The sequence below is a fragment of the Prorops nasuta genome, unplaced genomic scaffold (assembly GCF_024137725.1).
Source record: "Prorops nasuta isolate Cenicafe-Biocafe unplaced genomic scaffold, Cenicafe_Pnas_1.2 PNAS00017, whole genome shotgun sequence".
Lineage (NCBI taxonomy): Eukaryota > Metazoa > Arthropoda > Insecta > Hymenoptera > Bethylidae > Prorops > Prorops nasuta.
The window spans coordinates 1515662-1529407 of record NW_027116814.1 but is presented as its reverse complement, the minus strand read 5'-3'; the positions used below and the strand labels follow the sequence as shown (position 1 = coordinate 1529407).

Here is a 13746-nt window from a genome sequence, read left to right as displayed (position 1 = left end):
CATCCGCGGGATATACATTACGCACGCTTGGGAGAAAAATTTCTTCCAAGATGCGAATGTATTCCCGGGAATTCATACGTGGAGAAATCTCCACAAGATCACCGATATGTTCACCGGAAATCCAGCCCCATACGCCACACGATACGCGTCCAGACCGATGAGTCTGGAAGACGTGGTTTGGCTGCAACCGGGTATCGTTCGGGCGCCACACGTGCAAGGCCTGAGCCTGAGAGGGCAACGATATGAAAACCTTTTCATCGGTCCATATCGTAGCCTTCCAATCTGCACGGCTCCGCGAAAGATTCGCGAGGGCATAGCCAACTCTCTGCTCACGGTGAGCAGGAGTTAATGGGATTTTACGCGCTGGACGACGGCAGTGAATACCTGCAGAGTGTAAACGCCGCAGGCCGGTGGTCACTGAAGCTGGATAATCTATCTCCTCCACTATGTCGCTGACACTAGCGAAGGGATCTTCTTCGATCCTGCTCAGCAGCTGCTGGTCATCGATCTCCGAAGTCCTTTTCTGCCCTCTGTTCTCCGCTCTCCGGTCACGCAGTGCGTGGTCTCCGCCTTCGCGGTACCGACGTATCCAGCGCCTGACGGTGGTCTCGTGTGCCCCGCAGAGTACAGCGATCTCACTCGCGCTTTTCCCGCACTCAAAATAGCCAATGGCTCTTCCTCTGGTAGCCTCACTATGCTATGACATCGTCGACGTATCCAATAGATATGAATGTTATAACAAATTAACGTTATTATAGATAAAAGTGAATAATGCCTCGATTATTGAATTAGAAGTATCGATAATAACGTTAATTTGTTATAACATTCATATCTATTGGATACGTCGACGATGTCACAGCATAGTGAGGCTACCAGAGGAAGAGCCATTGGCTATTTTGAGTGCGGGAAAAGCGCGAGTGAGATCGCTGTACTCTGCGGGGCACACGAGACCACCGTCAGGCGCTGGATACGTCGGTACCGCGAAGGCGGAGACCACGCACTGCGTGACCGGAGAGCGGAGAACAGAGGGCAGAAAAGGACTTCGGAGATCGATGACCAGCAGCTGCTGAGCAGGATCGAAGAAGATCCCTTCGCTAGTGTCAGCGACATAGTGGAGGAGATAGATTATCCAGCTTCAGTGACCACCGGCCTGCGGCGTTTACACTCTGCAGGTATTCACTGCCGTCGTCCAGCGCGTAAAATCCCATTAACTCCTGCTCACCGTGAGCAGAGAGTTGGCTATGCCCTCGCGAATCTTTCGCGGAGCCGTGCAGATTGGAAGGCTACGATATGGACCGATGAAAAGGTTTTCATATCGTTGCCCTCTCAGGCTCAGGCCTTGCACGTGTGGCGCCCGAACGATACCCGGTTGCAGCCAAACCACGTCTTCCAGACTCATCGGTCTGGACGCGTATCGTGTGGCGTATGGGGCTGGATTTCCGGTGAACATATCGGTGATCTTGTGGAGATTTCTCCACGTATGAATTCCCGGGAATACATTCGCATCTTGGAAGAAATTTTTCTCCCAAGCGTGCGTAATGTATATCCCGCGGATGAAGTACCGGTGATCCGATTTGTGCAGGACAATTCAGCGATCCATACCTCACGCGAAACGCGAGCGTGGTTTGCGCGACACCCGGAGTTGGAAGTGGTGGATTGGCCCGCTCGATCACCGGATCTCAATTTAATTGAGAACGTCTGGGCATTGATGTCCAGACGATGGATAGAGCCAGGCGCGAGGACGAGGGCAGCGATTCTCGATCAAGCGAAGAATATCTGGGAAGGCCTTAGGTCTGACCCAGAGTTCTTAGCTAACTTGACTAACTCGATACCTAATCGACTTAATCAAGTGATCGAGCGGAATGGCTACTGGACGGATTATTGAATGAGCTTTACTGTTGTTGGTTTCGAATGGGTATTTTTTTAGATGGATCGGATTGCATGGTATAAAAAAGGAATGTGCTCTGCCACGTGTCGGATCCAAAAATCGGCCCTTTTCAGGGCCACCAATATTATTTAACGTAAATCAATTTTCGGAGTACTGAAAAAAAGAAAAAAAAAATAAATTATATAAGATAAAAAATACAGTATATAATCTGAAAAGACAATAATATATATATATATATATATGTGTGTGTGCACGTTTTTATTTCAGGAATAATTATTTATCATTTACGTTATGAAAAATCAAGATAAAAAAGAGTATCTCCTCATGGTAGGCCAGGGTAAAGAGAAAGTAGAACCGAATTATCACACTTCAATCTATTTCTGACTTAAGACTGTCCTGCAGCAAACTATTAGGATAATACACTGGATTAAAAAGGAAGGAGGGCAGGCACATTGCATATGGATGTCTTCGTGGCAGCTAACATCCAGCTAAATAATAGAATAGGTATGTATAACTTTATGAATATGGAAATAATTTATGCTTACTTTTAAGAATGAATTTTCATACTCTTTCTAATATTTTTCAGCCACTGGGTAAATATACTCGTGGATAACAGTAATATATGAATTTTCAAAAGTTAGCGAAGGAAGAGAAGACTAATATAATGCAGCGTAAGGATTTGTTTGCCCACTTTAAAGTGCTACGTAACTTACAGGATTAACAAGCTCTAAGTGATGAGAATAACAATTTACCACTGAATTTGCCTATACGCACTGGTAGCAGAAATTGAAAATAATGCAAGATATCTTAATCCGTAAGGAGTTACTATTAATCATTTGAATATTCTTCAATTTAAGTTTAAGTATTAAAGTTTTCTTCGAATATAGGCTATAATTGTAAAATCATTGCAAATTTGCTGCTTTTGGATACTGCGAAAGAACAAAAGGACCCAGCAACATTACCCACAACAGGAATGTATTCTGATTCTGCAACTATAAACTGTTCTGTCACCATTCAACAATATTCACTCATGGTTACGTAATGAGATGTAGTGTAAGTAAATGGATTTTAATATATTGGCTTTTTCTTCTTTACATATTTAGTATATTTGAAAATTAATAAGAAATTAATTATATTGCGTAGAAACATTAGCTGGATAATAGCAGAATGGCTTCTGGATAATGTATTGCATGACACTGGACAGATTTACGTAAATAGCTGTTTCTTGGACCTGTGGCAGTTGAGCTGTCAGGAGCTCTCAGAGGTTCTCTTCCAGCATCATCAATTGGAAATAGATACGAAAGCTTGTCACTATTGATATTAGGTTTCTGCAAAAAAATCTGAGTTAACGATTATCTATTTTAATAATGAATTGCATCTTCTTTATTCGTAGAATCTTATTGCTGTAAGCTTGGGATCCATAGTTGACTTGCAAGCTCCAATGGACTTTACGACTCAAGAATATAGCTCCTTATTATTAATATAAAAGTTAATGATGTGTTATTCTTGACAAAATATCAACAACATAAATTTAATTTAAAATATATATTTTCAGTTATTTTTATACACCATATGTTACACAATAATAGGTTAAAACTAAAATACATATTTTTTATACAAATTTATAACACTTAATATGATTTTATTAAAAGTTCATCACTTACAAGTTATTTTAATAAATTAATACAAATTACAGAGGTTAAGTTGCACATTTTGACACTTCACTCATTGGAATATGCCCTCTTCTTTTTATTGATCTGTCGTTTGATTACTATATTATTACCGCTTCTATCAGTATACCAAAATTCCTATCACTATACCAAAAACGTGCTCGAGCAGAATCAATGGGCACATGGGGTATCATATGTCTTTCTCTCTCACTCTTATGCTATTAGACAGAGAAAGAAGAAAATTCTTACTATACCATTTTATCCCGAGATGATATACTTTTGACAAAAGTAAGACGATCAACCGCTACACTCGAGTATATGCAATTTACCAGATTCTCCTTATTCTCCCCACCACGACTCCTATACGTCATCGTGACGTCATCTGACGTCACCGTGACGTTTTACGCTTTGGTGAGAACTAGAGACCTGAAGCTGTCCAGCTAGTTACAAATCTAGTAGGCCATTCTTCACGAGCAGATTCGATGAATGTCAGTGTACACCACACCGGCTCACCGATGAGTGTGTCCGTGTGCGTGAGGTGAGCTTGCTCCCTACGCAACGAACACACTGTATGCTATCGATGCATAAGGGACCTGTGCAGGTATGGTAGGTTTCTCCTGCATGCCGGGTGCCGCCGCTAAGTCCATGGCAACGCGCATGGCACCGCGGACTTGGGCATTGCGGGGATGCACCACCCTGACAGTCCCCTATGAGAAAAGATCTCGATAATGTTCTCGTCTCCTCACCTCCCCTCACATGTGTGAGTGGGTGGGTGGGAGAGTGTGTCTATTGTCGCGAGGCTCGGGCTACCTGTAAGGGACCCTCCCCTCTCTCCACGACCTAGCACACTGAGCAAACCAGGCTTCCGTACCGTCCTCTGTGCACTACCAATCAGCCCATTGGAAAATGCATACGATTGGAATGGCGGGGTAAGACCCCTATGTTAACGCTGGGTTGTTGGTCACCCACACGACCAACTGGCGCCCTGAAAGTACCGAATGTAAGGACGGCCGAAGGTAATAGGAAGATAACTATCACGATCAGCCCATCGTGGTAGAAGAATCCATTACAAATGGCGCCCAACGTGGTTTTATGTAAATTAAATTATTGAGGATTTTAATAATCTAAATAAGCCATGTGTCCGAGCATAAATATCGTCAGTAAAAGACTGAAAAACATAGTGCACGTGATTGTCAAGAGAATTTACTCATAGATAGTAAATTGCTCAATCGGGTTCATGCAGCCCCATGGAACTCGAGCAATCAGTGCAAGATAACGAAAATCATGGTAAATGAGAATCACGGTCGAGAATATAATTTAATATTATACTCGCCGTGTTAAATAGCAATGCTATCGTAAAGGCTCTTAGTACAGGCAGGATTCTGCCTAGCGCGTGTTTGTAAACACAGCCGAGCGCTAGCCAAGGCCGAGCCGGCTGACAATAATCGTCGGTCCTCGCGCCGCGGCTGAACTACCAGCCTAGTTACCGCGATGTTGTCAATTGAATTAACCGGATTAATCCAGTTAATTAGAAATTCGGCAACATCGGATATCGCCTAGCGAGCGGTGAGTGAGCCGGCAGGAGCTCATATCTAATCCTTCCTTGGACCAGACCAGACCTCCTCAACTCCATGGCCTCACAAGCCCCCCTGACCGTAGCCGACGGCGAAGCCGTCGCCTCCGCGGCCCAACCGCCTCCTGCAGCCCAGCTGCCCCCCGCAGCCCAGCTGCCCCCCGCAGCCCAGCTGCCCCGCGCAGCCCAGCTGCTCCCTGCAGCTTTGCTGCATCCTGCGGCCGAGCCGCTCCCTCCTGTCCCGCGGGTCCCGGTGACCTTACCACTTTTAGTGGTAAGGCCACTCACCGTGGGATCGGTGTCCCCTTGTGGGTCACCGATCTCAATTGTCGAAGAGGATCTCGATCCCCTCGACCTCCTGGTGGTGGACTTCGGTTCACCATCAGAGATTACCGGAGCGAGCCTCGGCTCGCTCGATCTCGAACTCGAGGAAGAGTTGCTGAACTCTTCCCCGAAATTGCGTAGGGAGAGCCCCAGGACACCTGCAAAGGTGACTGAGCTCTCCCAGCAGTTTCGAGGAATGAGCACAGCGTCTCGTTCCTCCGAGGAAAAGCCGCTGCCAGAGCCTTCCGTGTCTTACACGGAGAAGGACCTGGTGGCGTTTTTCCTCCGGGACCTTGACCTCTTTCACCGTGTGGTGAAAGCGGTCGAGGGGGCCTCGCGTCCTGCGACGGGGAAGCCCCCCCAAGCTCCGCCCCGCAAGGGACGTGGCAAGGGGAAGCGACCTCGTCCGGAGACAGAGGTTTCGAAGCCGCAGCCGAAACCTGCATCATACGCGAGTGTGGTGTCAGGCAAGGCCGCAAAGGTTAAGAAACCCCTGCCGCCGAAGGAGGCAGAGGTTCCGCCGGCAAAAAGGCCGAAGCTGGATTCCAGCGTGAGGCCCAAGCAGCCGGCGGCCAGCGGTATCGGCGGTCCCAGCAATTGGTTTTGCTGGAACTGCAAAGGCAGGGGACACCGGTTCAACCAGTGTCCCACACCCGTTGTGGAGGATTTCTGCAAGGGGTGTGGTCGCAAGGGTAAAACCTTGCGGACCTGCATCGCCTGCAGTCCGACGTAGCAGACACGCGGACTGTACGTGGCGAAGGCCGGTACGAACGTACCGTGGGACGTCCTGAAGCAAATGCGGAAGGCGTCCAGGCCTAAACCACGGCCTTCGGAGAAGGCGAAGGTGGCATCGCGGAAGGCTTCACAGCCGAAAGCGGGGCCATCCAAGCCTTCAAAGAAGAAGGCGGCGAAAAAGGAGGTAAGCCTCGATAGGGTTTCACAGCTCGTGGAACCTTAAAGAAGCTCCTCCTTAAGCTATCGTTTAAGATACCGCATTATTATCGTTTATGATATCGTTTATGATACCGCAAATCCTTGTGATTTTCCTACCCATCCAAAACTCCTTTCCTTATTTTCCTTCCTTCCCAAAATAAACAAAAACAATTTTCGCGAGGAAATGGATGGGCAGATTGAGGCTGTAAACAGACTCTCTGCCAAAAATGTTAACGGTGCTGCCACCTAGCAGTCACCGATAGAGCCACCGATCGATAATCGATACGAGTGTTGCCATCTAGCGGTGATTGAAGGAACTAGGCCATTCATCATTGATTATCGGCGACTAGATCTATGCAAGCACTGCCATCGGGTGGTGACTGTTGGAACTGGATCGTTGGTAATGGATTATCGATGGATAGATCAATCAAAGAGGGCAGCACGGGTGACAAGCGAATAGTTCGAGTGAGGGCGCCACCGTCCTCGACTATTGCGCGCGCACCCAAGCCACGGGTGGGGCAACCTACCGTGAGCGGGTTATCGGAGCCAGCGGAATAAACCTGGCTCACTCCAGCGACAACCTCCGACATTCATAGACGCCTTAACACCGAACGAGCCTTGAGTAAGTGCGATGGCAGAGAATGCGGAGAGGAGAGGGAGTACCGGGTCGGGAAATACATCGGAGGATTTCGATGACCCGACAGATAACGAGGCTGTCCAGGTTGACCTGGCAAGCAAGGTATCGAATCTCGATACGAGAATGGAGAAATTGGAAAATTCTTTCCAAGATCTCATCTCGCAAATATCGAGATCCTTCGAGCAATTAGCTCAAGGAAAAGCTATCGGAGGAACAGCGCAGGCTGTTCCCGCTAAGCGTCCCAGAGGCCGTCAGCCTAAAAACGCGACAAACCAACCGGGACCGGCCAATCAGGGCCAGCCTTTGCTGACACTGACTAGGCCAGGCGAAGATATCGAATCCCAACTAGCTTCTGATGAAGCTTCGGGATTAAGTACCGCTGCGGTGTATCGAGGAACCTACGCAACGAAGGTCACTCGCAAGACACCCGGAAAAGATATCGGCCGAGGGGACGACACCATGCCCCGTTGGCGAGTTCTCGAGTCACTCCAGAAATCGAATCTAACCTTTGCGGGCGATTCAACGGAAACGGTTGAGAGCTTCATTGCCAGGACCGACGCCGTTTTGAATCTGCTTAGGATTAGAGATTCCGACCTGGTTGACGTCTTTCCCCACATCTTAACTGGTGTGGCAAGGATGTGGTTTGAGGATAACAAATTCTCAACCTGGTCTGAAATTAAGTCCGGTTTACGGTCGTATTTCAGATCACAAACCTGGGAAGAGCAGTTGGAAACTGAGCTTCTTACAAGAACTCAGGGAGTTAACGAGCGGTAGAGGGTAAAGTGCCATAATATTTTCCTATAGCAAATTTAAGGAACTTTGGGTGAGTAGTTTATATTATGCAGCACATGCCCTCTACCGTCTCATCAACTATAAAATAATATGATATAGTAATGTTCATCCTTCCTTAAACATTTATGTACTGTATGAGGTTAATTTGGAGATTATGAAATCATATATTTTTTCTTTCAGTTACAAAATGTTGACTGTATAATAGTTTTGAAATGCAAACTATTCTTATTTTTTATTGAAATTAAATAAAACTTATTCAGAAAACATACAAACACATTTTGATTATGCATGTCTACACAATTTAGTGGATACATTGACGTGTTTAATATTATCCTTTACTAAGGAGCGAACTCATAAATAGGTAAAACTTGTATGCATGTTTAAACAAATATTTGTATTCCTTTTTTAGTGTTTCTTCGTCTTCAATAAAATAATTTCTTTTTCATAAATTACGTAATGCTTTACTATTATTTTTTATGATACCATATAATCGTTTACAAATTCCCCTTTTCATATTACACAATTTTAATGTTTTCTACACTAAAGCTGAAGATATTTTTGATGAAGAATAATAGTTTTAGCCTTTCTAAACACTCGCCTTTGAGAACCTTATAATTTCAGCATCACTTATCTACACCCAGATTTTAACAGTCTAATCTCACTAGTGTTATAGCTGTTACTTATTGTATTTTAAAGTTGCTTTTTATATTCCTCTTTTTTATAATATGAAAAGTAATTAATACACTTTATTTTAATAAATATTTACACAGACGTGCCAAATCTCATTTTCCTCATTTTTAAAAATGGTCGGAGACGATTCTTGTTGATCTTATTGTGTTGTAAACGAACCTGATTTTGAAATTACTCCAGTACATCAGATTTTTTTTTAATTTTTAGCTTAAATAGTACAAAATGGCTTTTTTCGCCATTTTCATTATTTTACTTCAGAGAACGAATTTTGTTTAAATTCCACAATTAAACCATATAGTATTATTCGTTAGCTTTAAAATCCATTTTCAAAACTTATTATACTAGTAGGATGCGATGCAATAGTGGTAATTTACAAAAAGAAAATTTGTTCTCTAAAATAAAAATCATAAACTGAGGAAAACAGCCGTTTTTCAGCCATTTAACTGATATTTCAAAACACCTGATGTGAAGGAGAAATTTCAAAGCCACATTCATATTCAGTAAAAAAAATGGAAGAATTGCCCCCCCCCCCCCTCCTTCCCGTCCATTCTTGAAACTGAGAAAATTCAATTTTCCAGGTCTGTGTTATTGTTGAAGATATAAAGTCGTAGCAAACTATACATATTACAATAATAGCATAGATACCACACATGCTACCATAGGAGTTGTTGAATTGTTCTCATCTTTTCACACCGTTCAGAAAATACTTGTGAAATTTCCTTTATGGCTGCTGGTAAAAATTCCTCCATTTCCTTATCTTATTCTTGTATTACAATTCCAAATATTTTCTTCTTTTATATATAAGTTGAACTTCCTGTAATCATTAAACACGGTATGAGGATCTTAATTGCAGCTTCGAAACTCGACATATAATAATAATATGAAAAATACATTAGAATATTACAAATAATATCAAATCAACAGACCTATTAAAGACACTATCTCAACTAGACCTAAGACTGTATGATGAAATTTTTCTAATTAAATAGTCAAGAGTACTTCGATATGTAAAGTATTAGTGTTAATCAAGCATATAAACACAATATATAACATGCTATTGTTAGACAATGTGTCAAAAATTACTAAGTTGATCTTTCACTCTTTGTCGAAGGGTATGGAAATTATTCTGTGGGAGATTTCCATTCTATGTAAACTTCAGATCAATAAAAAATTGAAGATGGCTTACAATAAATAAATGATTAAATCTGTAAAATAAACAAAATACATCCACAAAGCATACAAAAGATTTATTCTTGAATATGCACTTATTATATACAAAAGATATACTTATCTAAAAGTATTTTTGTTATATTCTTTGTGCATATGCCATATGGCATCAATATGTATAGTGAATGACAGGCCATTTCTCTTTGGTTTTCTTACAGAGATGGTTATTATACTTTTAATTCTTTTATGCCTCAAACTTTCTATATTACTTATTATAATCTTTTAATTTCAGCTGTAAGTATCAATGCACACACATTTACATGAAAACATTTTTGGATTACTTGTGTTCGTAAGTTTCTTCTACTCGCACGCATGCGCACAAAATACATTATAATATAGTCTACTCATCGAAAGCTCCATCCCTAGAAAGTAACTATAAAATTTTATGGCACTTTACCCTCTACCTTAACGAGCCTGTGCGAGCCTATTTGCAAATTATACAATCGTATATTCGCAAAATAGGCAGAGATAGATCGGACTGGAGCCGAATTGCTATCGCGCACAGGAACATGCTACCGGCGTATAGACGAGGTATCGCTATACATACTGCGATGACGTATCGAGAATTTGAGCGTTTAGCGCTCAATTTCGAAGCCGCATATCGGCCGTCATTAGGATATCGGCCACCTGCTATGCCAGAGGAAACTTTAGTTCCCGAACTGGCATATAAAGGCAATCGTGGAAAGATACGGGAGTCTAGGAGACACGCAGTGCGTGCTCTTGAAGTGGACGAAAGTTCCGACTCAGATACCGATGAATCTACACCAGAAGATTCAAAAGATATCGAAGATCATCTACAAGCTTTCAAATCATCCGGTAATCGAGGAAGGAACAATAATTCCAAATCGAAACCGAAGGAGAAAGCTACTAATAAACATCAAGGTCAGCGCGGCTCTAAATAGAAACAACCTGGCTCGAATATGACCTGCTTTAATTGCGGTAAATCGGGACACGGTTGGAGTATGTGTAAAGAGGCCAGAAAGATGTTCTGCTATCGATGCGGGCAAAAAGACGTTTCCCTTGCGGAATGTCCTAACTGTTCGTCAAAAAACGGCAAGAGGAGCTCATAAATTCTACCCAGAATTCTACGCAGCTCCAGGCGTCGGATGAAAAGATATCGCAAATCTCGCAAATGGAGCAAGACGAAAAGATACCGAGTAATCACGAAAATCCAATTTCGGAACAAGGATGTTCGAATATCGAGCATGATTACAGTTATCGCACGTTCTCAAACCCATCGGAAATGCCCAGGTTAGAGAATGTAAATAAAAACAATGCGGAGCGTCCAGACGCTCTGGTTGTCAATACCGAAATCTTCGAAGATTTATCGATCGAGGACAAGTTATCGACTGGTGATTTAGCCGATATAATAATTACCACATGTGGTAATAGTGCCGAGAAATTAGCATTTTACACGACAGTCACCATTCAAGGGAACGAACTGCGTGCATTAGTAGATTCTGGTGCATCACGAACGCTCGCAGGACAAAAAGCCATAGATTTATTTAAATCAATTGGTATAAAGTCCAGAAAAATAGAAACCTTGAAAGTTACCGTTGGAAACAATTGCGTTTGCAAAGTTAATGAATCCGCTAAGATACCGATCCTGTTGGAGGGGAAGACAACTATAGTGGAGACACTATGGATGCCATCCTTGTCTAGCAATTTTATTCTGGGACTGGATTTCCTTAGTCACGCTTGCGTGATTGTCGACTTCTCAGCAGGAGAATGGGCGTATAAGGAAAAACCACAGAATAAATTTATGTTCTCGAATGCCGAAAGACTAAATTGTGTAGTCATATGTAACGGCTTAACAGTTCCCGATACAGATAACGCTCAGAGGTTACACGATTTTCTAGAAATCAAACTACGCCCCATTTCTAGAAAACCAGGAATCTCCAAATTACCGGCAGTCATAATTGACGTGCAGGATCACGAGCCAATCAGACAGCGAGCTCATAGATGCACGGAGAAAATCCGCCAAGCTATGTGGCAAGAGGTTGATGAAATGCTAACCAATGGCATCATCGAACCATCGCAAAGCGATTGGGCAAGCCCGGTGGTCATGGCAAAGAAGGCCAATGGCAAACTTCGATTTTGCGTAGACCTACGGCGTGTTAACGCAGTAACGAAAAAAGATGCCTACCCATTACCAAATATGGCGGGTATTCTTGACGAGTTACGACAAGCCAATTATCTAACGACGCTCGATTTAAGTCAAGCGTATTGGCAAGTACCGTTAGCGGAGAAATCTCGTGGTATCACGGCTTTCATCGTTCCAGGCAGAGGTTTGTTTCAATTCAAACGTATGCCGTATGGATTAACTAACGCTCCCGTAATTTTCCAGCGTGCTCTGGACAAATTACTTGGTCCCGAATTCTATCCTCATGTGTTCGTCTATTTGGATGACATTATAATTGTCAGCAAAACATTCGATGAGCACTTATTGTGGTTAGAGAGAGTTATCGAGAAGTTAAGGCGAGCAAACTTAACAATAAACAAAGAGAAAAGCCATTTCTGTAGAACAGAAGTGAAATATCTCGGGTTTATTGTCGACAGCCAAGGACTTCGGGTAGATCCAGCTAAAACTGAAGCTGTGATTGCCTTCCCGATACCGAAAAATCTCAAGCAAATTCGTAGATTCTTGGGTATGGCTTCCTGGTACAGGAGATTCATACCCGAATTTGCGACTATTGCTGAGCCATTAACAAAGCTAACGAAGAAAAATCAAGCGTGGGAATGGACAACCAATCAGCAGTCAGCAATTGACGCACTGAAAGGATGTTTAACGAGCGCACCAACGCTCGCATGCCCAGATTTTTCCATACCGTTTTCATTACAAACCGACGCCAGCAATGTTGGCCTAGGAGCTGTTTTGACACAAGTTATCGAAGGTCAGGAAAGGGTAATTGCCTACGCAAGTAGAGCGCTTACCGAACCTGAAAGAAAATATACCGTAACCGAGCAAGAATGCTTGGCAGTGGTATGGTCCATCAAGAAGTTTAGATGCTATCTTGAAGGCTACCGTTTCACTGTTATTACCGACCACAGCAGTCTCCGATGGTTACACAATTTAAAAGATCCATCCGGACGACTCGCTCGATGGGCTCTCGCCTTAATGGAATACGATTTTACAATCGTACACCGAAAAGGAGCATTAAATCATGTTCCAGATGCTCTGTCACGAGCACCGGAAAGTTTGAATGCACTAATACCGACAACTTACGCCGATACCAAAGATGCTTGGTATCTGAAGCGCGTAAAAGATATCGAAAAGTCACCAGAAAAGTTCCCAGATTGGAAACTAGACGGTGAGTTGATGTATCATCAACGACGCTCTAATCTAGCTAACGCTGAATTAGAGGATCTCGATGCTTGGAAATTGGTAATACCAAGAGAATACAAGCTAAAGGTGCTCGAAGAGTGCCATAAATTACCGCAAGCCGGCCACCAAGGTATCGATCGTACTTATCGACGCCTTGCGATAAATTATTTTTGGCCAGGTATGTTCAAAGACGTGACGTCATACGTCAGCCATTGCAATGAATGCCAACGCTGCAAAGTAGAACAACAAGCTCCCGTCGGCTTCATGGGTCGCCGAATTGTCGAACAGCCGTGGACTGTAATATCGGCAGATATTATGGGTGCACTGACGCCAAGTAAACAAGGGTTCTCGTACGTATTGGTCATTCAAGACCTTTACACGAAATGGATGGAGATCGCTCCACTTCGAAAAGCTACCGGTAAGAAAATTGCAGAAGCTATCGAAAACTTGGTGATACACAGATGGGGTACACCGAAAGTCTTAGTGACCGACAACGGTACTGAGTTTGTTAACAAAGATATAAACGCTTTGTTACAACTAACGGGTATGAGGCAAACGACAACACCTCCTTACCATCCTCAGGCAAACCCAACAGAAAGGGTTAATAGAAGCCTGAAAATGATGATACGGGCCTTTCTCGATTCTGATCATCGAGAATGGGATCGTCACTTGAGTGCGTTCCAATTT

The 13746-nt window shown here is 43.3% G+C and overlaps 1 protein-coding gene and 1 long non-coding RNA gene across 2 annotated transcripts in view; both read left to right on the top strand.

Moving 5' to 3' along the window:
• Positions 1 to 13746, top strand: part of trol (terribly reduced optic lobes) — a 668955-nt gene that overhangs the window by 629746 nt on the left and 25463 nt on the right. The window lies entirely within an intron of this gene.
• On the top strand, positions 2481 to 3397 carry LOC136779660 (uncharacterized). The gene is made up of 4 exons (XR_010823633.1): positions 2481 to 2702; positions 2776 to 2941; positions 3032 to 3212; positions 3282 to 3397. It is a non-coding gene; the product is annotated as an uncharacterized lncRNA (long non-coding RNA).